The sequence below is a fragment of the Aythya ferina genome, assembly GCF_964211825.1.
Source record: "Aythya ferina genome assembly, chromosome: 1".
NCBI classification, from domain to species: domain Eukaryota; kingdom Metazoa; phylum Chordata; class Aves; order Anseriformes; family Anatidae; genus Aythya; species Aythya ferina.
The window spans coordinates 199,780,837-199,794,884 of record NC_140296.1 but is presented as its reverse complement, the minus strand read 5'-3'; the positions used below and the strand labels follow the sequence as shown (position 1 = coordinate 199,794,884).

The window sequence follows — 14,048 nt, the reverse complement described above, 5'->3', positions numbered from 1 at the left end:
AGCCACATAAAACTCTCTCTTTTCACTCAGTCACTAACCAAAGAGGAAACAAACCAGGCTCACGAGCTTGGATTTGATTTTTCTCAGAAGAGAGAACGCTTTGATAGAAGGACATCTGTAACGTGTTTCAGCCCTTTAAACTAAAAGGAAGTGACTAGCATGGACATCCACAACTACGGTCTTCATAACAAGCTTCAAGGCTGGATCCTCGTTGCTGGAACTTCAGGGACGTTTTTGTGCCTCTTTTCGGTGCAATACGGCACCAGCCCAAGAGATGAATACTTTCTGCTTTTCAGGGACGTAACATTTCTTAAATCCTAAAGCTAGCTTTTAAAGCTATTTCCTGAAGAAAAAAAAAAAAAGAATATGTTTGTGTTTTACAGAAGTTTATGATTTGTTTGGTCTCCTTGAACTTGAAGATGTCGTGGGTAAATGAAGAGCCATGGGCATGCCTGGACTGTCTTTGGAGGGTTCCACAGCTGCGGTAACAGAACTGTAAGGACAACACCAGGCACTGCCAGGGCTTCTCTCCAGAACACACAAAACTCCCTGTGCCTGGGTGTTTCCGCTCAGCACGTCCTCGTGCAGCTTACTTGGACAAAGGCACACCTGGAGGCTACCACAGGAAATCTGAAGGATGCGCCAGCAGCACTCAGGGATGCCCAGCAGGTCATCTTTTTCCCTGGTGACACCTCCAAGGGGACTGAGGTAGTGGAGATGCTTTTCATCTGAAAGAGCAGAGCGCTGCATGTATAGAACAGGCTGCTCAGCAACTCGTCCTGCCCGTACAAAGAAAGTTTCCTCTGGCTCCAGCTAAACCCCTTGCTCTCCAGAGGTACCAAACAGCAAAGCTTGTCCTCTACATCATATTAACAGGCAAAGTGACTCAAGGCCATCCATTCTGATCCCCGTCCCCAAGCATATGCACTTCACCCACCTGACAGCGCAAACTCCAGCTCCTCTGAAACCTTTTCAGGCTGTGTAGCAGCACCCAGCACAGCCCCTGGCCTACATCAGGAGAGCATTTATGCACACACGAATGGTCTTGACCCACTTCTTGTCACTTCGTCTGAAATGCTCGGAGCTGTGAACTCCATTTCATCGTTAGCTCTAGAACAAAGGCCTGTGCACAGCCGTGAGCTCTTATGAATGCCCATTCACTGCACAGGCAGGGAACAAAAAGAATCACTCTGTTGTTTCCCGTCCTCCTGCTCCTCTGGCCAGCCCACCAGGAGACCCACTAAATGCCAGCCCTGTGGGAATACCTTCGACTGGCAGTGCTGGGCTCCCCGTCTGAGCAGATGACTTTAATTTCTGCATGGAGGATAAAACCAAGACCTATCATGGAATATCCTGACTTAGAAGGGACCCACAAGGACCACCGAGTCCAACTCCTGGCTCCACGTAAGATCATTGTCCAGCACATTCCACACCTGATCATCCTAAGCTCTCCAGAGGATGCTTAGTGCAGCTCTAAACGTGTCAGGCTGAGATCTGCTAGAGGACAGACCAGGGGTTTAACAGTTGATCCTGCAGGAACACTGCCTGAAGTTTCAGTATTAATGTAAAATAAAGAAACCAAGCTGAAAGAAAGGCTGTTCCTAACTTACTGCATAATTTCTCTTTTTGTAGAGCGCGTATCTGCGCAACAGGCAATCTTCTGGTTCCGTGCTGCCAGAGAAATTTAAAAAATGCAAGCAAATCCAGGAGGTTTGTTGGTAGGGTAAATAACCTTTGCTTTATTTAGCCCTATCGCATTGGTACTCCCAGCTCACACCATGAAGCTAGCAGCCCTGTCCCATCCAAGCAAGCTGATGACCTGCTAAAGGCTCAATTAAGTCCAAGCTGGATTAGATCCATACTGGAACGCAGACTGCACCAAGACCTGCTTTAGACCCAGGTTAGAAGAGTAACAACAGAGCTGAGATGTGATTTGACAATATTAGGCAGACCAGAGGCCACAAATGCCCCCACATCACTGGGGCTTGTTCTTTTATACTCAGAACTTGGAAAGGCTGCTGTCTCACCTGGGATTTTCCTAGCCTTCATTGCACAAAACATTACAGTGTTGGCATAAACACAGGAAGTAGACCCAAAACATTTTTTGAAATTAAACCGAAGGCCACGAGGGACTTGGCAGCTGGCACAGTCACCAAACAGCGCCGCAGCCAAGCGCCAGTTCAAACTTCAGCACTCCCAGCGCCACCACACAGAGGCAGCAGGCAGCCTCCTGTGTTTTCTTCTGCCAACGCTCGCTCACCTGCAGCTGAAGGACCTCCCCAAAGGTCCAGCCAGAGACACATCTGTGAGAGCAGCACCCACTACATGGAGGCAGGTGTAGAAAGGGGAAGAAAAGTGTTTTTATCATTCTGCCTCCCCTGTGGGTGCTGAATGTCTTAGTTTAGGGACTTACAACTACAAAACCCTGCCGTTTTCCATCGCCTAACAAAGACAGCAGGCATGCTGATGCTTGAAGATGCAGCTGCCCACTAACTGCACCTCAGACAGGTTACCAGGTCGTTTTTCATAACCCTCTGCTCAGCCACTTCGGACCGTGCCTCTTCTCTTTTCTTCTCTTCTCTCCATGTGCTCTGTGCAGGCGGAAGGAAGCTCTTTCGTTTCAGCACTAGCCAGCAGTTCAAAAGACCCAAGTTCAAGCTTGTGCACCACCGCACATTTCCTGTGCAATCACAGAAAAGCCAGTTACTTTTTTTTGCACTTTTATGCTCCATTTGCAAAGGGAAGGAGTCTTCCCCGCTGCGCAAAGACACAACACCTTTCCCCTCCAGCATGGTTTTGAGAGGATTAATACAACCAGAGAATGCACTCACAGAGATAAGTCCGACAAGAGTATTAAAGATGTGGAAAAGGGAAGATAAATCACCTGAGTAGGACTTCATTTCACTCTTTCTTAGCAAATTTGCACCTCTATGTTCAGGTTGTTATGTGACCAATTCCCTTTCCACAGTCTAATCTTTTTCTGGCTTGTGTTAGAATTCAACATCAAAACCTTGACTTACACGCTCTTCGGGTAAGTTTAAATAATAATAAATAAATAAATAAGTAAATAGAGTTAAAGAGTTTCAGGCTCTTTGCAGCATGTTAAGCTTCAAACTATACTTAAGAACTTGTCAGGTGTGGCCAAACCTGAATAAACTTCTGACTAGTCTCTGAACTGAAGAAGCATTAAGCATAGTGGTGTGTTCTTTTTTGCCCTCCAAAGTTAAGACTGTGTGTGGAACTTGTACATTTTTGGAAAAAGCAAGCACCAAAAGAACATCAGAACAGTATCAGCTGGGAACTGTGTCTGACGTGCTCTTTTTGGGTACTTAGGAGATGCAAACAGACAGATCCAAAGTTGTACCGTGCAAAAACGCCAGATATAAAAACGGTCCATCAAAGATTCTGTAAATCTGAGTATTGACTCGCTCTCTCTAAAGCTACCACAGTGCCAGAACAGCCTCACCGTTGGCCAAATGTATTTAATATTGTCAACTGCATACAAAGGTAACAATTCCGGTCAATAAAATCATTTTTTGAAACTGAAATGAAGCCAAAATTCTGTTAAGGCCAATTATTGGTTAAACATTTCCACTCTTCCCACAGCTAATAAGCAAGAATGTTGCTTCTACCTTTACCAAGTTTCTTCTGCTCCCACTTTAGATGATTTTTCTTTCTTTAATGCTGTTACACGGCTCATGTTTTGATGTTACTCTAAAACAGGTCTGTTTCTCAGCACCACAAGCATGGCACTACATAAAAGCTCAGTGAATTCCCCCCCACACCCCCTGATCTGCTCTCTCAGTCCATCCCAAGCCTGGCTGTTACACTAAAGCGACTCTGTCAAACAATCTGCCGCTTCAGCAAGTGCACTGACCATAACCATGCACAAATCAGCTTGCAAAGAAGAGGCCTGTGCATGTGTGAGAAACGAAAGGTCTCCGAACTACAGCTGCGTGCAGTTCTTCACTGACCTAGCTGTGCGGTGTTATTATAGGACAGTTCAACGCAGCTAATCCCAAACCCTTTAAACGCTCAACTTGAGCTACAGAAACTTCTGCCTTTCGAAGAGAAGTCCTGAAAGATCTCGAGACTGAAAAGAGAAGGAAGATCACAAAGTGATACGGAGCAAAAAGGAGAAAGCAAGTTGGAGAGTGTTTAGGAGATTTGAGACTGTCTCACTTCTACCCCTTACCTTCAGGGAGCATCAGCGTAACATTTTAATTAGCAACAATTCACTGCTGGAGATAAAATAGCAACATTACTCTGGGGCATTTTGGACCCTGAAAACACAAATGACACTTCACCTGCCAAAACCATCCCTGGCAAAACTCCACTGACATCAGTGGAACTAGCCCAACCATGAAATTGGCCCACAGTTGCTTTAAGACAATAATGGCTTTGTTTTAGGAGAAATAGGGTATCTGTGGTTGTTTTTAATAAAGCCTAGCAAACAATTGCTTATTGTTACTAAGCAAATCTCACTGACAATAAGCAAGCAGCTATCACATTTGCAGTGCACACTAGCTGTCCATTTATTGCTTAGGAAAACAACCGTCAGTAAAGGAAGAAGATTCTCAGTGTCCTGTTCAAATCACGAGGAGATTAAAGACTGACTGCTTCTCCAATTGCCCACAACATCCACAAGTAATTATTTCCATTGTAACAGCGTTCTTCCACGCTCCTAATTCACTGCCAAGTCACCGAAAGTTAAACATCCCAGTTTAAAAGAAGTTAAATATCCCAGATTTAGCGCACATACCCACGTACCACAGCGCTGCCAGGGACTTATTCAACAATACCCCCACCGCAATCCCCATCCAGCAACCACATTATGCTCATTCAAACGAGTTGGTTTTTTTTCCTCATTTTGTTGCGTTTTTGTCTGACTGTGCAGATTCTCAGTGAAAACCAAAAGTTCTTGTGCTCCTGGCTCCTTCTCGAGCGTGCCCTGAACTTGCAGAACCGGCCTCTGCTCCAACACCAAGGCACTGCCATACGCCAGCACTCCTCAAACTATTAAAGAACATTAAACAGAAGGAGGAAACACTTGGTTAAGTCACACTGACCTTCTGTGTTGCACCCCTCGCTCGTTTGAACGCTGAAATTCTCCAAAAACACTGCTCTGTGCGGTCACGCTAACCAGTCGTGAAGCCTTTCAATCTAGCACGTAGGGAAATGGAGGCATTGGGACCGTCCAGGGAAACTTTTGACAGAGCCACAGTTCGAGGGGTGGAAGCACAGGGAGAGTTCGCCAGCCTCTGAGGCTCGCAGTTTGACCAAAAAGCGGGGGTTTGTAGGGAGAAAACCACTCCGCACACCCAAAGCTCAGCTGCGGCCGCTGCTCCGAGCTCACCTTCATCGGGACAGGAGATAAAAGCAGTCATCCCGCCATCGCAAGGCGAGGGGATTGTTTCTCCTTCTCTTCACAGAAGAGACTGTCTTTCCTTCTCAGCCACCACAACCACCCCAAGAGAGAATAAAAGTTACTCTGCGGAGGAAAACCCCCTCCGCCAGCCCCAAAAGCGAGGGCAAAAGCACCCGACACGGGCAAAAGCCATGCTCCAGAGCAGCCCGGACAGAGGGGCACCCTATAATTTCACCCCCTCAAGCTTCCCATCCTAAAATAAGAGAAATTAGGCTGAGGGAGGTGTCCCCCCGGGGTCCCTCATCCCCCTCAGGCAGCCGGGGAACTTCGGGGTGCGCCCTGAGGGGATGCGGGGTGTGCCCTGAGGAGAAATGGGGTGAATCCTGAGAGAAATGAGGGTGAACCCTGAGGAGAAATGGGGTGAACCCTGAGGGAAACGGGGGTGCACCCTGAGGGGGCTCTCCCCCGATCCCCGCCGCCCGGGCTGTCCCGCCCCGCCATCGCCGCGCCTTTGTGTGCGGGAGATCCCCGGCCACAAAACAATACAAAAATAAAAAAAAAAAAACCTACCTCGGCGGGGACTGCTATCCCCGAGCCGCCGGGAAGAGGCACCGGCAGGAGGAGAGAGGGACACCCGGAGGGCAGGAGGAGGGACAGGGAGCCGAAGGGAAGGCTGCAGCTGCCCGCTCCGAGGCGGCCCGGCCTCGCCTGAGGGGAGCGGCGGGGCCGGGGGCGGGCCGGGGGCGGACCCGGCGCTGAGTCAGCGCCCAGGCGGCTCCTCCGGCCCCGAGCACGGAGCCGCCTTTGTTGTCGGGCTCCCTCAGGGCGAGGGGGGGACGAGGGGGAAAGCCCGAAAGAGTGAGGGGGTCAAAGGGGGTGGCCCCCCAAGCCGGCAGGAGGCTGCCCCTGGCCCCCCGCGCTGAGGGGGGGAGAGGGGACGGGCCGCTATGGGCAGCGGTCGCGGTGGTTTTGGGGCACATGCTGAGGTGGTGAGGTCCCTCAGTGGCCTCCTTCACCTGCAGGAGTGACTCTTCTTCCCTCAGGAGTCTCCAACTGCTTTTTTTCAGTTCCCCGTCTTCATTTCTTCTTCCTCTCCCTTGTCCCAAACCCCGAAAACTCAACCTTGTCCCCTATGGATAATCCACTAAATCAGAATTAAGAACCCCAGTCTGTGCATGAACCCATGCAAACACAATTCACTGGCAGAAGAAAGGCCAGGCAATCACAGCAGTTAGTCCGAAATGGTGAGACGTGCCTCGAAATCTGTTTCATAGCAAGTAATAAACGATGCAGGCATGACAGAATCTGGACCGTAACATAGCGTGCGGAGGCTTTGGGTATGGACCAGAAAATGACCCTTGGGGATGAAATGTATGTTTATATATTGGTGTGCATGCTTGGATTGAATCAATTTCTTTTGTATATTTATCACCAGGATTATTCTGAGTTTCTTTGGAGCAGATGACTCGCATCACGGCGAAGTGACAGAAGCGTCTTGAATCGCCCCAGGGATGGAAAGCTTCTGGGACCATCAGACTGGAGCTCAAGGAGCATTCAGCATAGTTTGGGCTCTGGAGACTCCTCCAAAACCCCCAGCCCCAAAAAGTCCCTGTAGGAAGGATGTTGGTGCTCAGCAGATGGTGCTATTTCCACTGACTGCGTCCTAAATAATCCACTGCCCCAGCTTGTCTTGGGGGCTCAGTGGGTACAGAGAAATATGTTTTCTGTGAGGGAAAGCTGAAATCATGAGTGGTGGTATGTATTAAAAGTCTGCTCAGGTCTTTGTGTGTGGCTGTTCTTTCACTAGGAAAAAAAAAAAAAAAAAGGCAGCTGCAAAGTGCCTGTGTGAAACGTAGCAAATGGATGACAACCAGAGTGTGGGTGGCCACTATCAGTTCTGGTTCAATCTAAGTCTGCTGCCAAGTGCCAACGTAGGCAATCAGAGCTATGCTGTGGACAAATGAGATGTTATGAAATCCACCACACTCCTCAAAAAGTCACTAGCAGCTCCACAAGTTGGGACACCCATTGGTGTTGTCCATGTTCACCTTTTCAGCCAGGATTATGACTTGCCTCATGCCCCAGGTGACTGGAGATAGCTGTGAGATACATTTGTTCCTGTATGTAGAGCCCATCGATACTACACAGAGAAAAACCTCGTAAAAATTGATTATTTTTTATTAAATGCAGTAAAATAATGTGCCTAGAAGGGTGAGGGAGCATAAATATTGAATAGTTCCCTGTTCTGTGAACAACCCTCTGTTTGAAGCAAGCAGGGAAGGAAATGGTGTATGAGCAGAGACGTGCAACCAGCAAAGGAAGAAAATGAACTGCAAAGCCAGCTGGAATGCTGGATTTCCCTATCTTTTACATTCTTGACCTTACAGACCTCTCCGTATCATTCTGCATGTAAGCATTAACCATTCATATCGTAAAGGCGCTTTGTAGTCCTGATCCAGTTTTATCGCCACTGCTTTAGACACTGCACAGGCAATTGTCCCTGCTCTGAAATCTGACACTTTACATCAGTGTTTCCCAACACTTTCTGGGCTCAGGCAGCTATTTTGCCATGATATGTACCATCTCCACAGCAGATACCTTATATCCACACCTTTAAATGGAATTTAACACTTTGCTGAGGTTACTGAAAACACAACGGTGGTCAAACGATAACTCCGAGTCAAATATCTCACAAGCAAGTTAAGGGGTCAGCCTGTGTCACCTCCTTGCCTGGCTTTGCACAAGAGCTGCTTGGTATCCCAAAGCTGTAGATGGGGAGAAAGCAAGCCAGCCCAGCTCAGCTCCAGCCCATAGCTGAGGATGGGGTCTCGTGAGCAGTCAGTATTCTTTCCCAGCCATGAGCCACGCAAGTTCAAGAGTTCCCCTTGCTTCTTTGGCTCTTGACCACATGAAAATTGCAGTGCATCATAGATATGATAAGGAAATTTGGCCACAACTGCATTTTCCTCATGACAAGCCTTCTTCCTCCAACACTGTGGATACTGAAACTCCAAAAAGTGCTTGAGAAAGCCTCAGGGATCTTTCTAGATGAAAAGCACTATATAAATGTAAGCCATTACCATTTTATTTTAGATGAAAAGTAGTGTATTGGAATCCAAACCGTGAATGAATTTGCTGCACTTTAGAACAACTCTCAGACAGAATGATGCACTGGAAATACTTAAGATAAATCCCTTTTTCATTAACTTTATAGCCAAAAGTGTATAGCCATTCTATTGTATAAGTGTCATAGGATGTGACTGGTTTAGCCTTTTGGCATCTCATGAATCAAATCTCTATAGTATGTATTTTATTTGCCTGTTGCTCTTTATATTTCTTTTCAGCCAAAGTGCAGAATGAAAAGCAAAATCATTGTTTAACTACTTGAGTTGATCTCTTTGTGGTGTAGAGATGTAGAGATTGAGATTTACTCCGTGCCTGAACCATACCTGGCCTTTGAGTGTTACTGTAATATAACCAGAAATAATAATAGTAGTTTTGTCTTCTTTTTGTGGCAGAAACAAAGTGGATTAAAGAGTCAGCTGCTGTGGGATTCCCCTTCTTAATTTCAGCTATCTGAAAGCAGACGTCTAGTCTAAGCAGGTCAGGCAGGGTGGGGGAGAGATAGGCACCTCCAGAGGGAGACTTGTGGCTCCTTAGGTGTCTGTATTAGATTTGGATTAATTGCTTCTGGAATTGCCTCTGCTAGTTATAAAAGGCAGCAGCCTGACAAGCTTCACCTAGATGCCTTCCTCATAAATTCTTTAACTGTGTGTAATTCCTTTACCCAAAGTGGCAAAATGTTTCCCTGTTTCCTACTTCCATTTATAAACATGAGATGAGCGCTGCTTGTATACCAATATTTTTATTCCAGATAACATGGAAAAGCACTGACTTACACTGTATGAGAAAGCGATTTTCTTTCTTCAATTATATTCACTTTAAATGCCTTTTCTAGATTTTTTTTTTTAATTTAATCAAAGTAAATCAGCTGGAATGCAAGCTGCTATAAAGATTTTTCCATACCATAATTCTGCAGAAACGTCAGTTGAGTATCTGAAGAAACATCTGCTGTGCACACAGATGTATAAATATATATAGGAGCTGAACAATGTGACTTTTCAGTTTGCAGGGTTTTCTTCACACAAAGCCAGGGGCATAAAAGGGATTTCCTCCAAGTTTTCCTGTATGTTAATAATGAAGATCAGGATGCCACCTTTGTTTCCTCCCCTTCTGAAAAGGAAAGGAAATGAAAGGAAATGGTTCTGGATCGAATCACAAAGAGCAGTGGAAAAAAAAAAAAAAGAAAAAAAAAAACAGAGTACACTCCACGCTGGCACTCAGAAGTTTAATTATCCAGCATGCTGCATCTTTATGGAAGAAGGAGACGGATAAATCCCATATGTTAATAGTTGGCCCCCTGTGGCTGACCTTTGGCTCAAATATTCCATATTGTGATTAATGTTGCACAGTTGGATCCAAAATATGCTCATTCCCCAGGCTGCAGGAAAAAAGGGGGATTTCATTTACCTTCCAATAGCAGAATTCTGTTTGATCGCTCTTTTGGAGACTGATTTTATCCCTGCCTATAGCCTGGCCTCCAAAGAGCTCCTCTGCTCTTCCTGAGCTAGGACTCTTAAGATGCACCTTCTCGTACTGTCTCTGCTGGCTGAGCAACCAAAAAAAGTTGTTTTCCCCCAGTTTCTGATCTAGTGGAACAACAAAAATAACTCCCTGCTGACACAGTTTGAAGTTTGCAGATAGGAGACACTGAACAACAGGCCCACCTCTAGACAAAATTAAATACTGACCTTTCAAACCTAGAGCTTTCATAGGAGTAGGTCAGGAAATCATAGGGGCACTCGGATGACGGTTTTCTGAGTTCCTTCTGACCTTATCTTGCAATTCTTCTGTGTCCACAGAGTCTGTTTGCCTCCTCATGTCATTGTTGAGCTTTTGGCCATTCTGTATACCTGTATTCTAATTCCAGAAATTCCAATTCTATATTTTAAGGTGCACAGTCTTTCTGTGGACATAAAATGTGTCCCATATATTACAAATACACGGCTCACAGCACTCCGCTGCACTTTTCTGAGGGAATGAGATCCTCAAACATATGGAAATAGCTGGGCTCAGAGTTGGGACGTAGAACATGTAACAGATTCAAACAACGTGTCCCCGACATCTGCTACAGGGTTAAAGCCTTGAGGTGATTAATAATACCAGGATTTCTCTCCGTTTGACTTCTCTAGGGTCAGGTCCAACACAAAACACCTTATCCGAAGCTAATTAAAGGCATTGCTAAAATTGCCCTCAGGTGAGTTTAGTCTGAGCCCTCATTTCTGCTTTCCTCCTAGATGAGATGAAGCAGCAAAGCCTGGTGAAGGCCTGGGAGCTGCTCCTGCTCCCATGAAGATCACAAGGAATTTTGCTTGGATTGGGCCAATAATGACAGACCCAGCTGTCTTCCCAGGGATGACACAGAAAAGTCTATAAAAACACAGCTGTAATAGCTGGAGAGACAGGAAAACGTGACACGGCCTCTGAGAAGGTCTGTCCCTATCTCCAGCTAGGACACATCTGGATTTTTGCACAGGATGGGCGATTTTATTTTTTTTTCCAGGCTGTTTTATTTACCGAAGATGACAGGCTGCTAGCATCCTGTACTCAGGTCGGCCTTACAGCAATAGGAGGAGACCATCCCTTGTCATTTCCCGCTAAAAGCAAATAACAGTGTTTTTTCCTCCATGAAAGGAAAGACAGACAGATATCCTCCGCACTCTGAACCACAAAGTCCATGCAAGTAGCTTTTTTCTATCTTTCATTTAGTAATGATTGCACACCAAAGATCTTCCATGAACCACATACATGCTTGCAGAGAAACGTGCACATGGATCAAGCCTCTACACTATCACAGGACCTCAAAGTGCTGGTTGAACCTAACCACTCTCAGAAATCAAGCAGAAATCAATCAAAATATAAGCACGTCTATTTTAGAAAGGAGGAGACTGAAGATGTTCATTTCCAAAGAATGGCCACCTCTAGCTGAAGTCACCAGATCTGAAAATAAAATAAAAGCAGTGGAGAAAAAAAAAATAATCATGCCTGCTGACATCTGATATTTAAAAGCAGAGACTTCCATCTCCAGATGTTGAGCACAAGAGCCACAGGATGGCAGATGACTTAGAGACAAGGTGGAGTTGACAGAGGCACCCAAGTCAACCCATTGAGTTTGACCCCCTGCCTGCATTATCTCTGGCACTGCATGCTCCTAGGACTTCTGGGGTCATTCTTCCTGGGGAAGTTGTGCTAAAATGAGTTCAAAGCCTCTCCAATTCTTTCTCGGTGAGTCATTAATCATGGGAACACTTGTCTTGTTCTCTAGACACACGGGAAAAACTAGATGAGACAAAGTAAATGAGTTAGCATCCCAAGGGAAAGCAGAGCCTTGGCCATAACCTGCGCTTCCAACCATGGCTTCAAAGTCAAGTGAGAGTGTACTGTGTACAATCAAGAAGGAAAACATGGGAAATGTTGTATCAGAGCCTCCAACGGTGAACACAATAGATCCATTTCAGCTTAATCAGCTTATGTTCTTAGCTGAGTCTCCAGTCACAAATTCGAATACAAAGAATAATAAAAAGTAATGACAGGAACGTGAGCAATTAACAGAAATAGGTTGCCAACATTTCTCCTGCTTTCCCACTTGAAATAATTCATTATTCTTACTTATTTTTTTTCCACCCCCTGTGGTTTAGCAACCAGCTGGTGTTCCTTACAAAGAAATCAGCAGGTTGACTGAGGCTGTGGCTACCCCAAAGTCCTCTGAGGCTTTCTTATTGACTGACCATTTCTTAGATAAGGTTGCCAGTAAATTATAGCTCTGCTTAAGAGCATCTGCCTCAGGGCTGCTCTCCCCTCATTATAAAACCTGATCTAATCCTGCGTGTCTCTTCAATTACTGGAGAGTACAATTCAAGAAGTGGCTTCCCCAGCGAACACGAAATGAGATAAACTATTGATAAACCATTCCTAAGTAGGGTAAACATGAATACCCAAGAGTGAAGCTAAGCATTTCCAGGCCAGTCTCCTTCTGATTTCCATGTGGTTTCCAACCCAATAACACATCACCGTGCCTGTTAATGTCGGCTGCTATTTCACCACAAAAAAGTGAGTTAAAAATTGGATGTCCTTACATCTGTCAGCAGAATTGCTTGTAAGTATTTCTGTCCTCAAGGTGATGGTTCAGGTGATAACCTTGCAAAATGTTCTGGATAATCCACTTGCTTTAGACCTTCCGATCTGCCATGCAAAGCCTTGGAAGGTGCTTCATCCCCGTGCCAAGATGCAGGAAGACATTTCATTTGTGAGATCGATGAATATCATAAGCAAATGGAAAAGGAGCGAGCTTATCTTGGTATTTTAGGCAGATGAATTATGTCCAGGACTGGGGGATGAGTTCAACACATCCGTGCTGATGGAGATGTGTTAGCCCAGTGTACAGCTCCACGCACAAAGGTACCTCGTGCTGCAACAGCATCCTACCGTGCTTGTAAACGGGCCTGTCAGTGCTCCCATTCAATCATCACCTGCTGCAAGTTCCAGCCACCAAATTCACCGCCACCACCATCTGTGGCCTTCCACACAGAAGGACAACTTTGCAGGGCCCTACTGAGCTCCAGTTTTCCTTTTGTGAGCACCCTTTCACTGGAGATAGCGGCAAGCAGCGCATTGTCTTAAACCTAACAAGATATGTTTCAACACCAGTAAATGACTTTTATTTACAGCTTCATATTTTCATCTGGATAACCGGAAAGAAACAGAAGGATTTGTTTCATTTGAGGGGAAATTTGCATCTAGAAACTGAATTAATGGAAGCAGTGAAGCCAAGCCAAGGTTAGAAGGCAGTTTGACTCCATGTAACATTAATGAATTACTCTAATTGTGCATTACAATCCCAAATTATGTTTATTGTACAGCATTATTTTTTTTTTCTAAGGGAAGTTTATTATTCACCCAGCCCTAAATACAGGGTGGATTTTTCCATCTCTGGTGGGAAACGAACATGTTGCCTGATCGCTGCTATCATCTGTGTGTGCTGTTTATTAGATCATTAATTTGTGCTAAGGAGGGCGAGCCAGACTGAGATGCCAGATGAAAGACAGAGGCGCGTGCTTGCGGGGATGTGTTGTGACTACACACAGACCATCCTTTCTCAACCATAGCCTCCGCTGCCAGCACAAGGAAGAGCTGTCTGTCCTCTCAGAAACCTCTTTTCTGGCATTTCCTTTGGGTTGGTCACAGTCTAACGACATAACAAGATGGTTAGAGGAGCTGCAGTGTTCAGACTGCAGATCTGCCCAGACCCATCTTTGGCAGAGAACAAACACAGATGCCCAGGGAGTGGAACAAGAGCAGGGCACAGATGAAAGCCCAAAAATCCCACAGCCTCCAGCCGCCTGAGCTGGGTGCAGGTCTCTATCAGTCCGGTAACTCTCAACAGGTCTTCTCCCAGTGAAACCGCCCAGCCTCCCCTTAAATTCATGGAAAATGTTAGCAATACCTTTTTAGCTCAGTATAAAAACTTGCTATTTTTCTCGTGGAAGAGGATACTCTGCTACCACTGGTAGGAAATATGTTTTGTAAATGTTCATCACTAGCATTTAGTAAAATCTTATAG

General features: G+C 45.7%; 1 protein-coding gene and 1 long non-coding RNA gene across 6 annotated transcripts in view; one reads left to right on the top strand and one right to left on the bottom strand.

Annotated features, from left to right (window-relative positions):
* The window catches only part of FAM107B (family with sequence similarity 107 member B), a 52,612-nt gene extending 46,534 nt beyond the window's left edge, over positions 1–6,078 (bottom strand). The window contains exons 1-2 of one of the 5 annotated variants that reach the window (XM_084517435.1): positions 5,939–6,078; positions 5,070–5,356 (exon numbers count right to left, since the gene is read on the bottom strand). The gene's annotated coding sequence lies outside the window, so the exon portion shown is untranslated. The remainder of the gene's footprint in view (positions 1–5,069; positions 5,357–5,938) is intronic. The other 4 variants (XM_084517438.1, XM_084517436.1, XM_084517434.1 and 1 more) reach the window with 4 other exon arrangements.
* Positions 6,079–6,264: 186 nt separating this feature from the next.
* On the top strand, positions 6,265–7,148 carry LOC311429640. Its single transcript, XR_014688317.1, has 2 exons — positions 6,265–6,705; positions 6,804–7,148. It is a non-coding gene; the product is annotated as an uncharacterized lncRNA (long non-coding RNA).
* The last annotated feature ends 6,900 nt before the right edge of the window (positions 7,149–14,048 follow it).